Here is a 21,360-nt window from a genome sequence, read left to right as displayed (position 1 = left end):
AAGACATCACATCACATTTACTAGGCCCGTGGTGGCGAACCTTTGGCACGCCAGATGTTATGGACTACAATTCCCATCAGCCCCTGCCAGCATGGCCAATTGGTGATGGGAATTGTAGTCTATAACATCTGGAGTGCCAAAGGTTTGCTACCACTGCACTGGGCAGACTGTTTATGGGGTGACCTTCCCCACTTTACCCCTGGCTAGCTGGGTGGTCATTTTACTAACCTTGGAAAAGCGGAAGGCTGAGTCAATCTTGAGCCGGCCAGCTGAAACCGACTTCCCTTGGGATTGAACTCAGGTTGTGAGCAAATCTTGAACAACTGCTCTGTGCCACAAGGTTCCTATGAAAAAGGCGGACTGTCAATAACACAAATAAAATAAGCAGAAGAAAAATACAACTTGAATGAAAGAAGCCCCGCCATCTGGCAGACGTGGTCCTCACATTTGAAGTGGGCAGGGGTAAGTAGTGGAAACAGCACTAACACTTCAACATGGATGAGGCTGGCCCCTGGAACGAAGGGCCTGCAGCGGCATGGCTGGCTTTATGGGGAAATTGCAAGAGGGATGAATCAGAAACGTTGTGGTGTGTTGGCAGATCACAGGACAGCCATTCTCGAAGGCCAGCCCGTGCGTTCTGCGGAACTGTGCTGGAGAAAGCCCACTCTGCTCAAGTCACAGATTGCTGACAAGGGGCCCCTGAACAACTGCAAAATAAGAGAGCGTGAGACTCAAGGGTGGGGACAGAGCAACCTATCTCTTTGTAGATGAATAGATCTCCATTTTTTTTATCTCTTGCAGGAAAATAACCTCCCAATTTTGAGATTCTCCACACTATTGTCTTAGAATGGAATTGCATAGCATTGTGTGGTAAAGTGGTAAGAACATAAGAACATAAGAACAAGCCAGCTGGATCAGACCAGAGTCCATCTAGTCCAGCTCTCTGCTACTCACAGTGGCCCACCAGGTGCCTTTGGGAGCTCACATGCAGGAGGTGAAAGCAAGGGCCTTCTGCGGCTGTTGCTCCCGATCACCTGGTCTGTTAAGGCATTTGCAATCTCAGATCAAGGAGGATCAAGATTGGTAGCCATAAATCGACTTCTCCTCCATAAACTTGCAAGCGTGGGGTGTGGTGTGCTGGTGAGTCGGGGAGGAGTTTTCCTCCAGGCCTGCTTGGGTCAGGGGTCCTGGAGGATTTTTGCCTTCCTCTGGCCACAGAGCAGGGTCCAGAGGGCTTCGAGGGAGGAGGTAGCTGTGAATTCCTTGCATCTAGGGCTGGGCTGGATGATTATTGGGGTCCCTTCCTACTCTATGTCATTCTGAGTCTCTTGCAGTGGGCTCAGGGCTAACTCCCCAACCCCACATCCATTTTGAAAACTAGATGAAAATATTGTTCAGGAAATGTTAGGGAAATGTGTGGGATCATGTGATACCAAGATCAAAACTCTGTTAAAAAGCACGTGCAATTGTTTAAAAGACATGTAACAATGAGTCAAGGCTATGGATAAGATTCCCTGCACAGTTTTTAGCCTCAGTTTGTGGTCAGTGTGGCAAAACGCTGCTGAGCCATGGTGCAAGGACTCTGGAATGAGTAAGCACTAGAGCAGGGGTGTCCAACTCTGGCGCCCCAGATGTTCATGGACTATGATTCCCATCAGCCCCTGCCAGCTTGGCCAATTGGATGATGGGAATCGTAGTCCATGAACATCTGGGGCGCCAGAGTTGGACACCCCTGCTCTAGACCAGGGGTCTGCTACGTGGTGCCCATGGGAGCACCTTCTCTGATGCCCACTGGGTGTTTTGGGGAAGTGGATGGTGCCAAAGAGGACCTTTTCCCAACAAAACTTCTGATTGGCTATTAGAGATTTGATTGACTGCTCTGTTGTTGTTGTTGTTGTTGTTGTTGTTGTTGTTGTTGTTGTTGTTGTTGTCTTGATACATTGCTTTGGCAGTGGCTGCTGCCTTGTTATGACAACCTGCACTGTGTGACTGAAAATTAAGTTTTATTTATTCATTTCAGCATAATGGAATGGTTAAGAGCAGGTGCACTCTAATCTGGGGAACCAGGTTTGATTCCCCACTCTACCACTTGAGCTGTGGAGGTTTATCTGGTGAATCAGATTAGCTTGTGCACTCCAACACTTGCCAGCTGGGTGACCTTGGGCTATTCACAGATCTTTGGAGCTCTCTCAGCCCCACCCACCTCACACGGTGTTTGTTGAGGGTGAGGAAGGGAATGGAGATTGTAAGCCCCTTTGAGTCGTCTCCTCCTCCTCCTCCTCCTCCTTCTTCATTAGATTTCTGGGCTCGGCAATCATTTTGTTACTGGTTCCACCTCCTGTGGCAGGTGTTCCGTGGCAGCCATTTTGTTGCTGTGCCAGAATTCCCAATGTACTCCCAGGCTTAAAAGGTTGGGGGACTCCTGCTGTAGAGGGAGACTTGATATTGAGCTGCTGGGTTGCAAACCGGAGAACTTGGGGTGAGAGACTGCGACCAGAATTCTGGAAGGAAGCAGCAGTGTGGATTTGCTGTCCTCGTCTTTCCTTTCTGTGGCTTATCTTGCATTGATGCTGAACCCTGAACCCTTTTGATAGCTCCCTAAAGCCAGACTGGCATGCCAGCACGATCACCTACCCCCCCCCCCCCCCCGACTAAATCAAGCACTTCTCTAGGGTGGTTCCGGCCATCTTGATGGGTTGTACTTCTTTACCAATCGCTAGTCAGGCAGGAAGAGCTTTTGGTGACTTCCTGTTGGCGCCAAAACCCAGTATCTTCCTGCCTACGCTAGTTAGAGCAGCAATTTCGTCAGGCTCCTTGCAGTTTTTCTTCGTCCCTTCTTTTCTGTGGATTTCTTGTGTATTCCTTCCCTTCGTGGATTGTGAGTTTTTCCCCCCGTTTGTCCTTCCCTCTGTCTCCAGTTTTTACCTCAGCGGAGGAGTTTTTTCTTGCCCTCAGGGGCCATGGCTCCCATGGCGCCCTTTTCCTCAGCCCAGGGAGGGCTTCTTTGCAGATCCGCTGCAGAAAACACCCAGGGTAGCGGCCCGGGCTTCGCGCTCGCCCCCTTCTCAGAAGCGGCGGTGCCGAAGCGAAGCGGAGCAGACCCGGCGCCTCGATGACCGGCCATCGGGCCCGGCTCGAAGCCGCAACGCCTCCCGCTCACCAGGGGAGAACGAGGAACGAAGGCGTGCAGGTTCAGCCCGGCACCGTGTACGGGCCGCCGAGAACTAGTGCAGGCAGCAGCCAGCGGGCGAGGGAAAAAGATCGCGGGAACTGCCCCGCCGAAGGAGGGCCGCGCCGCATCGACTCTGCCAAGTTTCTCCGCCCGCACAAGAAGCGGACAGCCCTGGCCGCATCCTTCTAGGAGCGCAGACAGCACCGACTTTGAGGGACTTCGATTTTTATGGGCAGGATTTGGCGGTACCGGGCCCATCCACACGGGGGGAGGATATTCCCAATGATTGGAGCCCAGTTTTCCCCTCGGCAGTTAGTGGCATTGATGCACTCTACTTTCCATTAGAGAGCGGCTTTTGCATCGTAGATTCGCTTCCCTGGGAAAGGAGAGGGCTTGGCTGGCCACAGGGACAGATCCCCTAGGTCTCCCCAGAAGATCAGACAGAGACTGGTTAGCCCTCCCCTTATGGTTCTGACATCAGTGACATATAGTGAGGGGGGAACTGTCATTGGATCGATCGATTTTCTCCGGACCCAGAGCCCCCCTGCCCCTGAGCCACAACAGACCAAAGTCACCGGCTCTTTAAAGTTGAGCAGCTCCCTACTTTGCTCACTAAAACCATTTCCGCTTTGGCGCACAGCATATCTACCCAGAGTGGACGCTTGAGGGACCCTAACTCCACCCAGCCCCTCCAAACCCATCAAGGTGCGTGCCCTAAAGGGCTGACCTCATCCTTCCCCGCTGGAGGGGATGAGGTGGCCAAATTTTTTTCCCGCTACCTGAATTCTTCGAGCGTGAAATTCAGAAAGCGAGTGGATTAACCAGCCCTCAAATAAAGGGCTTTCCTTCTGTTTTTAACAAGTTATACCTCTGCCCCAGGACATCTTCACGGGCCCTTCATTAAAACCCCGCTTGTAGATGGTCCTGTCACTGCTTTACCTGCATTCAGGGGGCCTTAGTACAACAGGGATGGGGAGGGCAGCATTAGGGGACCCTGTTGACAGAAAAGCTGAGGCTAGCTTACGTTAGGGTCCATGAGGGCTCCGCCATGGCTGCTACAGGGATCCTAGCTCCTTCAGGCCACGGTGGCCAGAGCCACCCTGGTCTGGCTGGAAAGCGGCTGTTGGCCATCATCCCGCCCCCAGGACCAGGGTATTCGTGGAGGGTGTTGAAAGAGTGATTATGGTCGTCGGTCCTTTCCTCGCGGATTCCACTCCTTGACAGCTTTTTTTTTTTTGACCTGCGTCGGCGCATCATGGCATTATCGGGCGGCAGTCACCAGGCGGCCTGGTTTGGCTCAAGCCTTTGGCAGGCTGGGACACCCTCTCCAAGACGGTGGTCGCCAGCTACGATTATCAGGCCGGCATTCTCTTTGGCTCTGAATTGGAAAAAGGATCCTGGTGGAAACAAAGGACCCGAAAGACTTCATGCCCCCGCCACGCCGTAGAGCTGACAAGCCCAGGTTGCGCCACAAGCCAGCCTTTCGGGTCCTTTCGGGTCGCCCTTTCGGCCGCTAACGGGAAGGTAGACGGGTCCACCTGGCAGGGTCAGAGTTCCTTTCCGGAAACGACAGCGACTTCCAGAGGATCACATCAGAGGAGGAAAGTCCTTCCGCCCTGACCTTGCCCAGGGCAACAAGGCATGACTGCCTCCAACATACCGATAGGAGGCCGGCTTCTCGACACTCTCCAACATCAATGGACGGCCCCTTTCACCCGACCAATGGATTCAGGGAGATCGCTTCCTCCAGCTACTCCTTAGAGTTCCGGGCTGCTTGCCACGGGACCGGTTCCTCCCCTCACCCATCAGTTTGAAACCGGAAAAGGTCGCCAGGTTGAAGTCAGCTGCATTTCTCACCTGCTTTCCATCCGAGCAGTCGAACCAGTGCCTCTTTTGGCCAGGAGGGAGTGGGGGTCTACTCCCATTTTTTTTTCACTGTCCCCAAAAAGAACGGGGACTCCAGGGCCATCCTCACCTCCGTCACGTGAATCGTTTCGCTTCGCAAGTTTAAAGCTCCAAGATGGAGACGCTCCAGATCGACTGTAGCGGCGATTCAACAGGGCTTGCATTTCCTGACTCTCTCTCGACCTGAAGGATGCATACCTGCATCCCAATTTGCCCTACACTCCCGCTTCCTTCGCTTCGCTTCCTGGGAAGTCTACATTTCCAATACGTGGCTCTTCCCTTCGGCCTGGCGCATCATGCGCTGGGGGGGGGTGTTTTACCAAGGTTTTGGTTGCTCCAATAGCCCTCCTGCGCAGCCAGGGGGGTCCACATCCACCTCTATTCTGGACCTGCACCTTCTCCTTCGGTTCAGGGTCCAGAGCTATAGCCGTCCAGGGATGTCGCATTCGGGTGCGGAGAACGGCTGTCGGAACCACGGCTTTTATGTCGTCAACCTGAGCAAGAGCTCTGTCACCCCCCCGCCTAGAGGATGGAGCACCTTGGTGCTCTGATAGATACCTCTTCCTCTCCTGCACCTTCTTAGTGCCTCCAGCCAAGGTGAAAAAGATTCAGGGAGTTTTGTTTCAGGGTGCTACGGGCCAGATCCACTCTAACCCTGCTCCAGCTTGCCAGCCTGTTAGGGCTCCTGATGTCCACCATATAGACCTCATCCAATGGGGCAGGGCCCATGCTGCGGCCCTCTTTCAGGCTCTACTCAAGGTCCGCATGCATCACAAGCATCATCCTGGGAGGAAAGACCGAGTGCTCCCCTGTCGCCCACTCAGCTGGCCAGTCTCAGCTGGTGGACTTCAGCGAAAGCAATCTGAGCGGGGAAGGTGTTTGCGGCTTCGGCAGCAACTTCACATCTTCACCGACGCCAGCCTCAGGGGAGTGGGGGGCCAAGTTGGAACTCAACAGTTTGCCCAGGGTCTCTGGACCCCTCTCAAGCGTGCTCTACCCATCAATGTCCCACCCGGAAATCATAGGCCATACTCCCTAGCTCCTTCGGTCCTTCAGGAGCCAGTATTCTCAACACCCGACATGTTGTGGTTGCCGCACACCGACAACGTTTCTTCCAAATGTTATCTAAATCATCAGGGGTTCCCGGATCCTCCCCAGCTCCACAGGGAGGCCTACCGGGTCCTGCAGTGGGCGGAAGCTAAACCTGACCTCCTCTGAAAGGCGGGAACATGTTCGGGGGTGCCCAGCAACATCTGAGGCGGACTGGCCTCAGGTCGGACAAGGTTGAGCCGAATGCCGAATGGAGGCCTCAAGCCTCAGGTGCTCTCAGTCAAATCGTGTCCAGACCGGAAGGCCGGTGGATAGACTCCTCTGTTCGCCACTCACTCCTTGAACGCTGCAAGCAGGATCAGCTGGGCTTCATCACTCTCGCTGCTTCCTGCCCTCGGCGACCGCCTGGGTGGGATTGCTCCTTGTCAGCTCATTGGCTTCGACCCGGTCTCCTCTATGCTTTCCTCCCCTAAGCCCTGCTGCACAGGTTCGCTCGGAGAGTCCAGGGGAGGAGGGGAGGGAAATCATTCTGGTGGCACCGAACTGGCTCCAGGAGGTCGTGCGGTACTTCTCGTGGCTTCAGGAGACTCTCCACTTTAGCGCCACCGTTCCTTCTTCCAGTCACTCAAGATCTGCTGTCACAAGGGCCCCTTCTCCACCTCGGATCCAGGGTGGCTCAAGCTGACCGCGTGGCTCTTGAGCTGAGGAGGGTTGATTAGGCAAGAGGCTTACTCTGAGGCGGTGGTGTGACACTACTGGTGGCAACGCAGGCGGTTAGAGTCCCACCCTGACGGGATTTACAACTCTCATCTTGGAAGGCGCTTTGCTAGGTGGTGTAGGAGAAAGCGCAGAGTCGATCCCCAGAGGTTCCTTCCTATTTCTTCCGTTTTGGCCCTTCCCTACAGGATGGTTTCGCTGGAGGCCTCCGCTGCCTCCACTCCTGAGGCCGCAGGATCACAGCGCTTAGCCACAGTTCTTCCATCTGTGGGTGATGTTTCCATTAGCCGCACATCCGGACGTTCTCCAGTTTCCTGAAGGGGGTCAGAAGCAGTCGCATGAAAGGCTCCAACCGTCTATCATCGCTTTCCCCCCTCCCTGAAGCCTCCCTTGCGCGGTGCTGGACGTGCCAGCTCACCAAGTCGCCTTTTGAGGCGGTCCAGATCCGTTCATCTCCGGCTGGTTGCGCGATGCCAGAGCCTCCTTTTTTTGGTGGCCATTACTTCCGCCCGACCAGCCAGTCAGCCGGAGTTTTCTTTAGAGGCCCTCTCCGTTGAACCCCCAACCTTTGCCAGTTTCCCGACAGTGGTTGGTCTTGAAAGTTGGACCCGGCGCTTCCGGCCTAAGGTCGCCTCAGAATTCCAACGTGGAGACAGGAGGTCGTGGTTGCTGCGCTTAACCCTTTTGCCCTGGTGGCCTTCTCACCCCAGGGAGCGCCTCTGGCATTGTTTGGGCGCGACTGACGGGCTTAAAGCGGTCCTTATACGCACTGAACAGCTTAGGAAATCTGGAAGCCGCTTTTTGTCAATGTGGTTCCCCCCAAATTGCAGGGAAGCGAGCGTCAGCTGCTGCCATTAGCTCTAAACTATCAAAGCCTGGGCCATCGGTGGGCTAATAATTCATGTCGCGCCGAAAGGGATCATGCCCACTCTACTAGAAGCGGCAGCCAATGCAGCCCCTAGTCAAGCAGGTTCCTACAGACCAGATATAGTAGGGCTGCCACTTGACGCCCCGCTACTATCTTTGTCAGACACTATAGGTTGACGCCTTTGGAGCGCTGTCCAGGCTTCCTTCGCAGAAGGATCCTGGAGCATATTATTGGAGACTAACGGAACTCCAATCTCTATTGGGGTACTGCTTTGGGGAGTCCCCATCAAGATGGTCGAACCACTTGTGAGCAGAACGACCCATTGGATACTCACCGCGGAATAGGTGCTTCTCGAATTGGTGAAGGCCATCTTGGCCCTCCCTGTTCTCGCTCTCCTCTGATAATATGCTCCCGTAGTCTGGACCATCGCCTCGAAAATAGGCAATTTTGTCTGCAGGGAGTTAGTTAATCCAGTTTTTTTGAATCTAGAGTTTTGGTTCCTTCCATGTTCGCACTTAGAGTTTTTTCTCTTAGTTAGGAGAAGGTTAACACAGTGTTGGTGCTGTCTATTTCTCTTGTCTGCTTGTCCACTTTCTCGCCTCGCCAGATACCACTGGGCTTCATTTCAACAGGAAGTCACCAAAGCTCTTCCTGCCTGACTAGCCATTGGTAAAGAAGTACAACCCATCAAGATGGCCTTTCTACCACCCAGAGAAGACCCCTTCACGGTGAAATTATCCAATGGAGTCGCTTTTATATGACAAAACAAACTTTTTAGGATGGGGGGAATACCTAGACATGCAGGGAATATTTTGGGAGGATTCCAGATAAAAGTTTAATGGATATAAAAGATGACAATATAGAGAAATGGATAAATGTATTGTCGAAGGCTTTCATGGTTGAATCACTGGGGTATTGTGAGGTTTCCGGAAAGAAGGGAATGCATTTGAAAGACTCTCTCCTGATATTCGCACTCCAAAATGGCATCTTCCAGGAGATCTGATTGATCTTTTCAGTTCATCAGAGGATCAGAAGATCCTCTGAAGATGCCAACCACAGATGCAGGCGAAACGTCAGGAGAGAATGTTGCTAGAACACGGCCATACAGCCCGGAAACCACACAGCACCCCAGAAATGGATAAAGTTTGAAAATGAAGTAAATGAACGAATAGGTGGATATGGAATTTATACAAATGACTATAAAAAAGTAAAACAAAAAGTAATAGGTCCAAGAAAGGTTAATATGGAAATATGGGAGAAATGGAGGAGTAAATGGATGCCTGGTGTAACGGGGTGTCTTATATTCTGGGCGAGGGAGAGATATTATCCCACCGCTAGCCAGCAATTGTAACGGGACATGGGGGGTGTAATCAAGGTCCCCACTAAACTGACCAGTAGGGTTTCCTTTGCCGCCCAAAATATCCCAGTTCAGGGATCTTCTTTTTACTCTGCTGCCGCCATTAAAGAGAAGGAACTAGGAATCCCAAAACTGCTGCTGGATGCCAAATATAATAAAGGATCCCACCTCACATTTGCTCTTTGTTTGAGGGGAATGTCCTTCAGAGTCCCTTAATCAAAAAAAATGGAGGGAACTCAAATTGGTTGGGATTCTAGCCACACAAACAGGCACTCTTCAATCTCTCACACACAAACTCAGGCTGGCACGAGGGTAACTTGAACACAACGAATGAAATTTATTTTTAAAACAAGGGAAAGGCTTCTTAAAGTGGCTCAGAGAGAATTACTCAAAGTTTTGATGGTTTGTGAGAGGTTCTTTTCACTTAAAAAAATTACATATTTCAGGATGTTACTTTTAGGTTTTCACATACACACGCAGAGTGTCTCTTCAGGAATGATTTTTGCTTTTAGATCTACTAAATTTCTTCACAGACAGACACTAGTCGCTTTCTCTGAACTACAACCCCACTGAATACATGTAATATTGACAGCTTCCATGCCGTGGAGAGCCTTTGGCACTCAGTACTCAACATGGACTAGCATGGACTACAATTCCCATCAGCCCCTGCCAGCACGGCCAATTGGTCATGCTGGCAGGGGCTGATGGGAATTGTAGTCCATAACATCTGGAGTGCCAAAGGTTCGCCACCACTGGCCTACGCCCAGTGAGATTCTGGCACACATAGCCTCCCTCTCTCGCACTAATCCCAATTTGGCTTCACTGCCTCTGGATCGGGCTTTTCCCAGACTGGTGTTACACAGGGGTAGGGCAGACTCTAGGTCTGGGCAGTATTCACTGTCAAGCCACTGACTGGCGCGTCACTTTGCACCAAACTCAGGGCCTCCTTTCTCTGACAAGCCTCCTCAGCTTGAAGAGTGACTGGACTTCTGTCAGCTAACTCAGCTGAGACAGAATCCTTCAGCTTCAGACCTGACAGACCGATCTCTGTCGAACTCTGGCTCTTCCTGAACCTCTCTCCCAATCTTGACTTCCCTCTGACAGACACTGCACCGTCTATTTATACTGCTTGCACTTTGACTTCCCCTAACTCTGGCCATAGTCAACTGTGCCTCTGCTTGACCAATCAAGTGTGTTCTCTAGTATAGTGGAGCCTGCTGTATTACTCTGGCTGTCACTAAGGCCTTTTCACAGGGGCGTAATGCCCATTGGGCAAGGTGGGCACCTTGTGGGGGGCATCAAAATGCAGGGTTCGTTTTGGGGTATTTTTAGTGGTTTTCCATTTTTGGCCTGCAGGGGGTGCAGTTTTTAGGCTAGCGGCACCAAACTTTCAGCGTATCATCAGGAGACTGCCCTTATGCTACCTCCCAAGTTTCACACACACCAGCCCTTCAGTGTGGGCGCATCCGTTACACCTGGCATCCTGGACAGTGCACCAGTGGCAAGCATGGTCGGAAAAGAGGGACGGAAAGCTATAAAAAATTTGAAGGAAAAGGGAATACAGAAAGTGGCTGATTTAGTTAAAGAAGGGGGAGTTATGCCACTACAAAACGCTATAGAAATTGGAGGGAAGGAGAATTGGTTGGTATTAAGAGGGATTTGGGAAAGATTAAAGAATTTTAGAATAAAAGGTGAATGTGTAATGGCACAATAGTTGCAGCATGCGAACAAGTGGCAACTACTAATGTAGTTACATTCGCCTTCAGAAAGGGAAATTTCTCAAAGATGAGGGGGATAGTGCGCAGGAAGCTGAAAGGGAAAATCAAGCTGAAAGGGAAAATCAAGCTGAAAGGGAAAATCAAGCTGAAAGGGAAAATCAAGAGAGTCAAAACTGTCCAGGATGCTTGGAGGTTATTTAAAAACACAGTAATAAAAGCTCAGCTGGAATGTGTTCCACAGGTTAGAAAAGGCAGCACCCAGTCCAAAAGAAAGCCACCATGGTTAACAAGAGAGGCTTGAGGAAATTATCAGGAAAAAAGAAAAAATGTCTTTTAGAAAAATGGAAGTCCAGTTTGGCTGATGAGAAAGAATATGAGAGAGGAACACAAAATGGTGGCAAAAGAGAAGCAAGTTAGCTGTAAAGAGAGGCCAAAAAAAAGCGATTATGAGGAACGATGGCTATGGAACATCAAGACCAGCAAACAAACAGTTCTTCAAGTACATCAAAAGCAGAGGAAGCCAGCAAAGGGAAGCCCGGTAGGCCGTTAGGATGACAAAGGAACAAAGGGTGTGCTAAAAAGATGGCAGGAGATTGCAGAGAAGCTGAATGAATTCTTTTGCATCTGTCTTCACCCAAGAAGGAGGTGAGGAACATTCCTGCACCTGAACCTAAGCTTCTTAGGAGGCTGGCGAATCCTCGGTGAACTAGCTTAAGATAGTGGTAGACAAGGAAGAAGTTCTGGCAGCCATTGATAAACTAAATGTTGCCAAATCCCCTGGCCCAGATTGCATTCACCCAAGAGTTCTTAAAGAGCTCAAGCATGAAATTGCTGATCTTCTCACTTTTAATATGCAACTTATCCCTGAAATCAGGCTCCATCCCTGAAGACTGGGAAGATGGCCAATGTCACACCACATCTTTAAGAAAGGATCTAGGGGGGGACCCAGGAAATTACAGGCCAGTTGCCTGACATCTGTTCCTGGTAAAATTAGTAGAATCTATCATTAAAGATAAAATTATAAGACATGTAGAAAAGCAAGACCTGCTGAGAAAGAAGTCAGCATGGCTTTGGCAGAGGCAAATCCTGTCTTACAAACTTACTAGAGTTCTTTGAGGGGTGTAAACAGGCATGTGGACAGGGGTGAACCGGTGGACATTGTCTACTTTGGATTTCCAAAAGAGCTTTGACAAAGTTCCTCACCAGAGACTGTTGAGAAAACTCAGCAATGAAGGAATAAGAGGGGAAGTCCTCCTATGGATTCAAAACTGGTTGAGAAACAGGAAACAAAGAGTGGGTGTAAATGGGAAGTTCTCACAATGGAGAGATGTCGGAGTGGAATTGTCCCCCCAAGGATCCGTTTTGGGGACCAGTGCTCTTTAACCTATTCATAAAATGACCTGGAAGTAGGGGTGGGTAGTGTGGTGGCCAAGCTCTTTTGCAGATGATACCAAATTATGTAGGGTGGTAGAGAACCACAAAAGGATTGCTGAAAGAGCTCCAAAGCGGACCCTTGATAAATTAGGATGAGTGAAGGCTCAGAAATGGCAAAATGCAGTTCCAGTGTAGCAAAATGTAAAGAGTGATGCACATAGGGGCAGCCAAAAAAATCCAAACTTCACATACCGCGCTACAGGGGTCGAATGCTATCAGTCACAGACCAGGAAAGGGATTTAGGGCGCTCTTAGTTGATAGTTCCAGCGGAGATGTCAACTCAATGCATGGCAGCTGTATGAAAAAAAGGCAAACTCTATGCTGGGGATCATTAGAAAGGAATTGAGAATAAAACTGCAAAGATTGTCATGCCCTTATATAAAGCAGTGGTGCGACCCACTTTAGCTACTGTGTCCAGTTCCCAGTGCGCCCGCATCTCAAAAAAAGGATATTGAGGAGATAGAAAAGAAAGTGCGAAGAACTAACAAGGAGAACGAGATGATTGAGGGACTGGAAGCACCTTCCTATGAGGAGAGGCTGCAGCGTTTGGGGACTCTTTAGTTTGGAGGAGGCTGCCTGAGAGGAGGATATATGATTGAGAGTCTACAAAATTATGCATGGGGGGTAGAAAATGTTGACAGAAGAAGACATTTTTCTCTCTTTCTCACCACAATACTAGAACCAGGGAGACATTCATTAGCAGAAAGAAAATGCTGGGGGAAGAATTAGGAATCAATAATAAGGAAAACACTTCTTCACGAACGCGTTGTGATTGGTGGTGTTTGGAATATGCTACTGCAGGAGGTGGTGATGGCCACTAACCTGGATAGCTTTTAAAAGGAGGCTTGGACAGATTTATGGAGGAGAAGTTGATTTATGGCTACCAATCTTGATCCTCCTTGATCTGAGATTTCGTAAAATGCCTTTAACAGACCAGGTGATCGGGAGCAACGGCAATGTTTCCAGAAGACGCCATTATGTTCACATCCTACATGTGAGCTCCTTAAAGGCACCTGGTGGAGCCCACTGCTTTTGAGAAGTAGCAGAGAAGGCTGGACTAAGATGGACTTTGGTCTGATCCAGCTGGCTTGTTGCTTATGTTCTTATGTTCTTAATAGTTGAGAAAAAAACCATGAAAAAATCAAAAGAGGAAAGATATTAACTGGATCCGTTTATAAATATATGGATGGAATACAAGGGATTTATGATGAGAATGTTGGAAACAAAAATGGGAAGAAAGAAGAACTTTTGATAACAAAAAAAATAGAAAAAGAATCATAGACAGCATGAATAAGTTAAAGATAGAAAATAATGCATTAGAACTGGAGAGAAAGGTAATACCATTAAAATGGTATAGAACCCCCAATACAGCTAGCCTATATATGATTAAGGGATTATGCCCAAGGAATGCTTTAGCATTAGTGGTGGAACTGGGAGCATGTACTACACCCTACATGTGGATAGAGAATGCAAGGTAGTAAAAAAAAAGTTTTGGGAAAATGTTTTGAAGTATATAGAAAAATGTTCACTAAAAGTTAAAATTAGTTTAAATAATGATTTATTAATGGCAGGTATAATTGAAGAAAAAAAAAAAGGTGAATAGAAGTTATGGACCAATGCACAAAATTATGATTAGAGCTGCTCATGCGCTGATTTCATTGGGATGGAAAGAACAAAAAAGAGTTCTAATAACTTCAAATGGTTAAGAATATGTATGGGAACAAATACAGCCAGAAAATTTTTTTGAGATAATGACAAAAAAAAATATGTTAGGGCAACGAAAAAATTTAAGAGACATGAAGATATATGGTCAGCTTCTTGAGAACTGGATGAGAGAAGCTCTGATTTCTAACAAAGTTAAAATATGGGGAGAAAGATCATCTGAAGAATTAACTTTCTGCCGCTTGCTTGAATAAACGAGAAAGAAGAAGGGGGGAGGAGGAGAAAAAAAAGGGAGAAATGTATAGTTTGGATTAGCTGTTGCTACATTTTTACTCTGTGTACTGCAAGGATTGTGCAATAATGATCTTTTATTGTATTTTGGCAATACTATGATTCACACACGGTTTTATGCCTAATAAAGGTTTTGGATTTGGTATAGTTCCGTGGTGGCAAACAACTGGCACTTTCAGATGTTATGGACCTATTAATTCCACAGTTCACCGTAAGCCCCTGCCAGGCATGGCCAATTGCCATTAGCCAATATGTATCTGTTACATCAATTATACCATACAATTAAAAAATTTATTTTAAAGAAACCAAGCACTTTTAGGCAGCCTTGTCATGACCTCACTCAAAATTAGGCAAAAAGAAATAGGCAGGGTTGGCCCAAATTCTCATGTTCAGATGAGCGCTAGCGGCAGGTGGTTTCTACAAGTTCAACTCAGGTGAAACTTGTAAGTCACTACGTGGATGGTGGTGGGGGGGGGGGAGGGTTTGTAATTCATTCCCAGCATCTGTATTTTTTTACAGTGTGTAGCTTGTTTTTTGTCAAATAATATTGTGACCTCGTTCAAGATGAAACCTGTATGGAGCCAGGCCTCTGCCATGTGGGCTGCCTACCACCCTTTCTTCATGGATGGTGGGCTTGGTGGGATTCCTCATTTGGCTCTCAGTGCAGAGAGAATTAGTAGCACTCCACTGGAAGGGAGAGCAGGTGTCGAAGGACTCTTTCCCCTTTTCAGTCAGGTTCTGACCGTTGAAGGGCTGAACGCTTGATCCATAGTCTTTGCTCTCATTCGAAGCGTCACCCTGATTTGGTCAGCCTGTTTCCCGTTAGGAACAGCAAATCACTTTTGCTGTATACCTAGGAGAATGCTCTCTGTGCACCTGAAACTCCAGGAGAAAGGGAGGCAGATTTTGAAAGGAGCCTTTCTTATATCCTCCGATGACATGTGAGTTGCCACTGGGGAAGCTGCTTCTGTCGCTTTTCTTTTTCACACGGCTTTCCCCAGGCCAGCTCTTAACGATGCCCCTCTTAGCTCCCTTCCACCACTGGTTTGCCATATGGAGAATGAGAAATGCTGGCTCCATTCAAGCAGCTCTCTGAATAGAGTTTCGAGGGGTGATGGGATGGGTGAGAATCTCCTCCTTCCAGAACCCACCGCCCCACGCCTCGGTTCTTGACATTTCACTCTGCCAGAGAATGGCTGTCAGTCAAGAAGCTGACCTGAAAGGGGAGGCGAGGGCCTGTCCTGCTGAGATGCTCTTTCAGTTTCGCATGGTGAGATCAGCCGCCCGTGAAGAGACGGATCTCGAGGACTCAGCTGCAAAGCAGCGTCTGCAAGAGGGTCAGCGAGACACTGAATGCACACTTGGATGTCTCGTCCTCCAGCTTCTGTCCACAGTCCTCTTCAGAACACATCAGGGAAGTACAGGAACACACACCACACCCTCTCCGTCCCTTTACCGGGCTTCGAAGAATTTAACAGGCGAGAAGAACAGGTCCAGCCATTCTGAATGCAGTGAATAGAAACAGCCGCTTTTGTTGATGTTTGCCTTGTTCTCGCGCGATCCTGCTGGCGGCTGTGCAGTTGACTAGCCAATCTTTAAGCAGCAGCTATCATTCACAGCCCGAGCACCAAAGAGTTTTTCTGTGACTTTTGTTGGCTTCCGTCTTGGAGACGCCTCCGTCCCAGTATTAAAGGCACTTCTGACTGTTTTTTTTTCTCTCTTTGCTTATTCCTACTGGGTGATTTAAGGGACTTGTTAAGCTGCTGGACTGATAACCAACTTGTACTCTCGAGAGATGAGGTTCGATTGAATGCAGCTAAACGGCGCTTAAATCAAAAACTGTTTGAAAATCTGAGGGATAGTTGGGATTAGGTTTGTAGCACTGCTGAGCAAATTCATAGCCCTGCCTAATTTGATGAAGAATTGTGTTGGAGTTTTTATTCTAGCCGCAGTGGCTCAGAAAATGCGGAGTTTGAGAGCTATATTCATTTCTTGTTGGATTTATCAATCTGAGGAAATATTGTGCTTTTATCCTGCCTTTAAGCCCAGGAAGCTCACGGCAGCACACTTGCCTCCCCTTTAACCTCACAACACTCCTGAAGTAGGTTATGGAACTGAGAGACCTGACGAATCCGAGGTCATCCAAATTCAGCTTCTTAGCTGAATGGAGACCTATCCCGGATCTCTCAGGACCTAGAAGACTCTGACACTCCGATAATCCACCACGAGCTACCTCTGATTCTCCAGAGTTCACATTTACTTTTCTTCCCGCTTCTGCTGTATCAAATGGGTGAGAATCTTTTTTTCATCGCATGGCCTAGCCTCAATTTACTCCAGCACTGGATAATAGCTAGATAAGAATTATTGTTGTATTAACACCCGAACATTTCCCTCGCCTGTCCCAGAGTGTTAATTGGCACTGACCTTTCGGAGCCCCGCTTCACATTAGTTGGCTGCGTCTTCCCGTGGTTTCCCCTTGCAGCAAAGGGCATTTTCCTCTTCAGTGCAGGTAATTTAGCCGCATTTGCCATTGAAACGGTGCTGTGTTGGATCGTTTGAAGGTTTCCAACAGGTTTGTGTGTGTCCAAAGATGGAACAGACTTTTGTCTGATACCTCCTAAAGGGGATTCTCTCGTCGCACCGTTAGTTGTCCGCTGGAAAAGATGGTTCCTTATTTTACACTTGGCTGATCTTAATGTTATGAACATATTCCCAGCTGACTGGGAAAATGGCTTTCACCCAATAATGAATCATGCTGTTTCCACCCAGATTAGTCAGATGTAGTTAGAGCAGAGTCAGAGAGAATGCCAGAGAAATCCGAGGAGGAAGACAACATTGTGCCGTGTGTAGGAAACTCTCTAGAGGCGTGAGAGAAGCTGGAGGCTTGGAGCTATGGCTGAAAGTTTTATCTGTGGATATGCGATGGTCCCAATTGTGTAGGTCTTTGTGTACAGAACAGGATTGACTTGACTGTATCAGTAGTCTGCTTCGAGGACATCAGTCTTCTCCCGGCAGAGCACTTCCTCATTTTCTGTACGTTGCAGTTTCCTCAGATTCCCTTCATGTTCAGTTTGTCGGCTATGTTTTATTTCTGACAGTAATATCAGATTTCTCTTGAAAATGTTTTGGGGAAAAAAACGGTTTCTGGATTCTAGAGCCCCTTCTGCTTCTCAATTTCTTTAGAGAAAACTTTAACAGGAAGTCTCGTTTTGCATCCCCATTCTGGCTCTGGTTTTCTATTGGCGGAGGTGGGATTTCCTTCCAACTAGCATCCAGTAAAGTTGCCAGGAGGTTTCCAATATTTTTGAGCTGCTTGTACTTACTTCTTACTCTTTCATGCAAAAGTTGTTCTGCCTGCCTTTTTTTAGATCTCTTCAGTCTAGTCTAGGATTGATCTTGGTCATAGAAAGGGGGGCATCCAGATGTTGGACTACATTTACAAAACAAGCACTGCTTTGCCATCGCATCCTGCAACTCTTTGGTCTATGTTCCAGGTTTTTGTATTCTTCATTGATTGGCATTATAATTTAACTGTGATTGATTTGTCTTGGAAGAAATGGATAATCTCTTGTTGTCCCTGGGAAGCTGTGGAATAGAAGGCTTTCTAACCTTTATGAATATGCTGGATGTTTTACTACCAATAAGCTAACATCTTAATTCCCAGAATTTCATATGTTTTATAGCTCTGCTTAATCTGTTTTGCTGGCTATGCTGTTTCTGTATTCTGAATTAGTCTCAAAGAACAAATAATAATATTCTGGGATCTAAAGAGCTACATCTGGAGACTCCAGGTTAGCTGTTTTTCTTCTTGAAAGCTTTTTTCCTCGGCGCCCTGACTTACCACAATGGTTTTTTTCCCGTCTCAGCAAAGGGTTTCTAGATAAACTGTTGCTCTAGAACCGTGGTGGCGAACCTTTGGCACTCCAGATGTTATGGACTACAATTCCCATCAGCCCCTGCCAGCATGGCCAATTGACTGTTCTGTACACAATTGGCCATGCTGGCAGGGGCTGATGGGAATTGTAGTCCATAACATCTGGAGTGCCAAAGGTTCGCCACCACGGCTCTAGAAACATCTGCCAGGCTCTGTCTTACACCTTGAGTCATTGGCACCGGTCTTTTTGAGCCAAAGTTTACGAGGGAGTTAAGTGCCTTCAGATCACAGTTGATTTATGGAGGCTTTGGGGGTTTTTTTTCAAGGCAAGAGACTTTCAGAGGTGGTTTGCCACTGCCTGCGTCTGCAGAGCATCCCTGGATTTCTTTGGTGGTCTCCCCTCCAAGTACTAACTAGGGCTGACCTTCTTAGCTTCTGAGATCTGACAAGGTTGGGCTAGCCTGGGCCATACACTTTGGTAGATACTATACATTAGTTAAAAACTCATCAGTTTGACAAGCGGGGGGCTTGGGGAGGATGCATAGTTCAATTTTCTTCCCCTCCAGCTGACTCTCGCTCGTTGACCCCATAGTCCAGTGATGGCGAACCTTTTCGAGACCGAGTGCCCAAACGGCAACCCAAAACCCATTTATTTATCGCAAAGTGCCAACGCGGCAATTTAACCTGAATACTGAGGTTTTAGTTTAGAAAAAATGGTTGGCTCCGAGGCGTGCGTTACTCAAGAGTAAGCTTGGTGGTAGTCGGTGTAGCTTTCCTTTGACAGCAAACTATGCAACTCTTTCTCGAATGGAGTGAATCATGAATTCTAGGAGGTTGCGGTTTACTCAAGAAGCAAGCCACACAAGTTAAAAGCAAAGCCGAAGGCTTACTTCCCAGGTAAAGGATCGTGCTTTAGTTCTTTGCATGAAAATCAGTGGGGTTTAACTGCTTCCCCAAAACTAGGTCTTAGGTTTTAATGCTTTAATATATGAAATGCGAGTCCAGGCCAACCCTAGAGCCAGGCTGTTTTAGATGTGGGGGGGGGGGCAAAATTTCCCCACGTGATGAACTCTTTGTTGCAAGGCAGGCTCAATAAAGGGAGCTCTGCAGTGCCACCTCTACCGAGCACTCCGATGCCATAGGTTCCCTACCATCACTCGCCATAGTCCTTCACTTTTCGCTTTTCCCTTTTTTGATGCTGCAACTTCTCTTCCAAGGCCACCCACATAGGAAAAGTGAGTTGTTTTGTCACCATGTTGGTCCAAACACAAAATCCAAAACCAAGAATACCATTCCACGCCCTACCTTTTACGAGGACCTGCCGAGTATGACCCAACACAGGTGTGCCAGCATTCCAGTGCACCAGTCCTTTAAATACTGCCTGAATGGCAAAAGATTAAAAAGGGTGGTTGGGTAGGCCTAAATGGGATGATAAGGAGGGAGGAGGCTTGTGGCGTGGGAGGTTAAAGAGCTCGTGTATCTAATTGGGAGGAACCGCGTTTTGATTTCCTCAGCTCTGCTGTCTGCAGGCTGTGGAGGCTTATCTGGGGAATTCAGATTAGCCTGTGCACTCCACACACACTTCCCAGGCTGGGTGGGCACCTTGGGCTAGTCACGGCTTCTCGGGAGCTCTCTCAACCCCACCTGCCTCTCACAGGGGTGTCTGTTGTGTGTGAGGGGAAGGGGCAAAGGAGAGGTGTAAAAGTTATGGCCCGCTTTGGAGTCTCCTGCAGGAGAGAAAAAGGGGGGATATAAATCAAACTCCTCTTCTTCTTGTGTAGGCAGATTTACAAAAAAAAAAAGATTAAAGCTCCTCAAATTCAATATGCCATTTGACAGGTCTGGATTTTTTCTGGAATTTGGTGAAGTTACGATGAGTCGCTTCCATATCAAGTTTCAAGACTTAAAGGGAGAGAAATCGTTTTGATTTCTTATGAGAGAAAGAATGTTCAGGTGGTGTTAAGAGAGAGCCCTGGAAGCGACATATCTCTGGCAGCTGCCTCGCAACTTCCAGTGGCTGCACGCATGAGGTCATAAACCTTCATTTGTTCACAATAAGAATGAATGGGAAGTCTTCTGGGGTGGCCTCCTCCCTTTCTTTCCCTTTTCTTTCCTTTCCTTGAGCACAGAACTAAAAATTACAAAACCTAGGAAGTCTTCAATAAACTCCTATTTCCTCTGATGGCTGGATCAGGAAGGTGAGTTCCACAGAAATTCATGGCAAACCTTTACTCAGGGTAAATTTAATCTCTCCTGATTATGCACATTTTTGGAGCCCTTTTAGATTTTTTTATTTTAAAAGAAAAAAGGTTAGTAATACAAAAATGTACAAATTGCAGAATTACATGCGACACAAGACTGTTCTGAGAACTATTGTAGCAAGGGCTGTCAGCTTCAAATAACTTGATTATTCTCCATACAATATGCACAAAATGTTTTCCCACTCACTTAGATATAAATTAATCAAATCTGTTCAGTTCTGCTGAAGATGTCTGCTGTCCGCATTACATCATAAAGTGTCTACTTTCCAGCTTTTAAGAGCCATGCGAATGGTAATCTCTGCATCTTTTGTTCTGTAGAGCATACACATTAATCTGAACTGCGGAAATAGAAATCCAGTCAGCCCAAGAGCAAAATTTGAGATCTGGGAAGGATTGATAAGGAGTCCTGAAGCTGTTTCTGGAATCAGACTCCGAGTAACAAACCCCAGTGATTTAATTTGGGGGGGCTTCGGCACATCTCTTTCTCTTTGTACCTGGAGCTGTACTTTTTTTTTTGAGAGCCAATTCCCACTGAGACCATTGGTGTTTTTCAAAACCTGCCCGCATTCTGCAGGGTACATCTTTTTCCTTCATTTCACTTCCTCTATTTGCTTCTGACACCTAATACATTTAGGGCTGGGATAACCTGGGTTACAGGTGGTGGCCAGTGCATTTTGGCGTGATAAAAAAACAAACCTTCAATTGACTTATGGATATCAGAGCAACTGTACTGGATCTGGCCGAGGATTTGTCCTTTTCCAACATCGCATTTCCCAGGGTGGTCAGCCCGGAAGTTTGCAAGCCGCCGAAATGCAATAGTTCTGCCTACTCCATGACCCCCATGATCAGTAATCCATTGAACGTGTTCCTGCTAAACAGACTCTTTTGTGTCGCCAGTCAGAGGGGAGCTAATGGTTGTTGACGGTCTGCCAATCTGAAATATGTCTAACCTCTTTCTTTAGTAAGAGCCACATCTAAGCGGCTATAACGCATCACGCCCCAGCAGATTCCAAAGTATGTAGGCTGATCAGTTTTGTTGACTACAAGTTTG

The 21,360-nt window shown here is 47.9% G+C and overlaps 1 protein-coding gene across 1 annotated transcript in view; it reads left to right on the top strand.

Annotated features, from left to right (window-relative positions):
* Window positions 1-21,360, top strand: part of NDST2 (N-deacetylase and N-sulfotransferase 2) — a 146,030-nt gene that overhangs the window by 23,894 nt on the left and 100,776 nt on the right. The gene's annotated exons all lie outside the window — the stretch shown is intronic.

Source organism: Sphaerodactylus townsendi, linkage group LG07 (genome assembly GCF_021028975.2).
Source record: "Sphaerodactylus townsendi isolate TG3544 linkage group LG07, MPM_Stown_v2.3, whole genome shotgun sequence".
Classification (NCBI taxonomy): Eukaryota; Metazoa; Chordata; class Lepidosauria; order Squamata; family Sphaerodactylidae; genus Sphaerodactylus; species Sphaerodactylus townsendi.
This window is presented reverse-complemented; position numbering and strand designations above follow the sequence as displayed.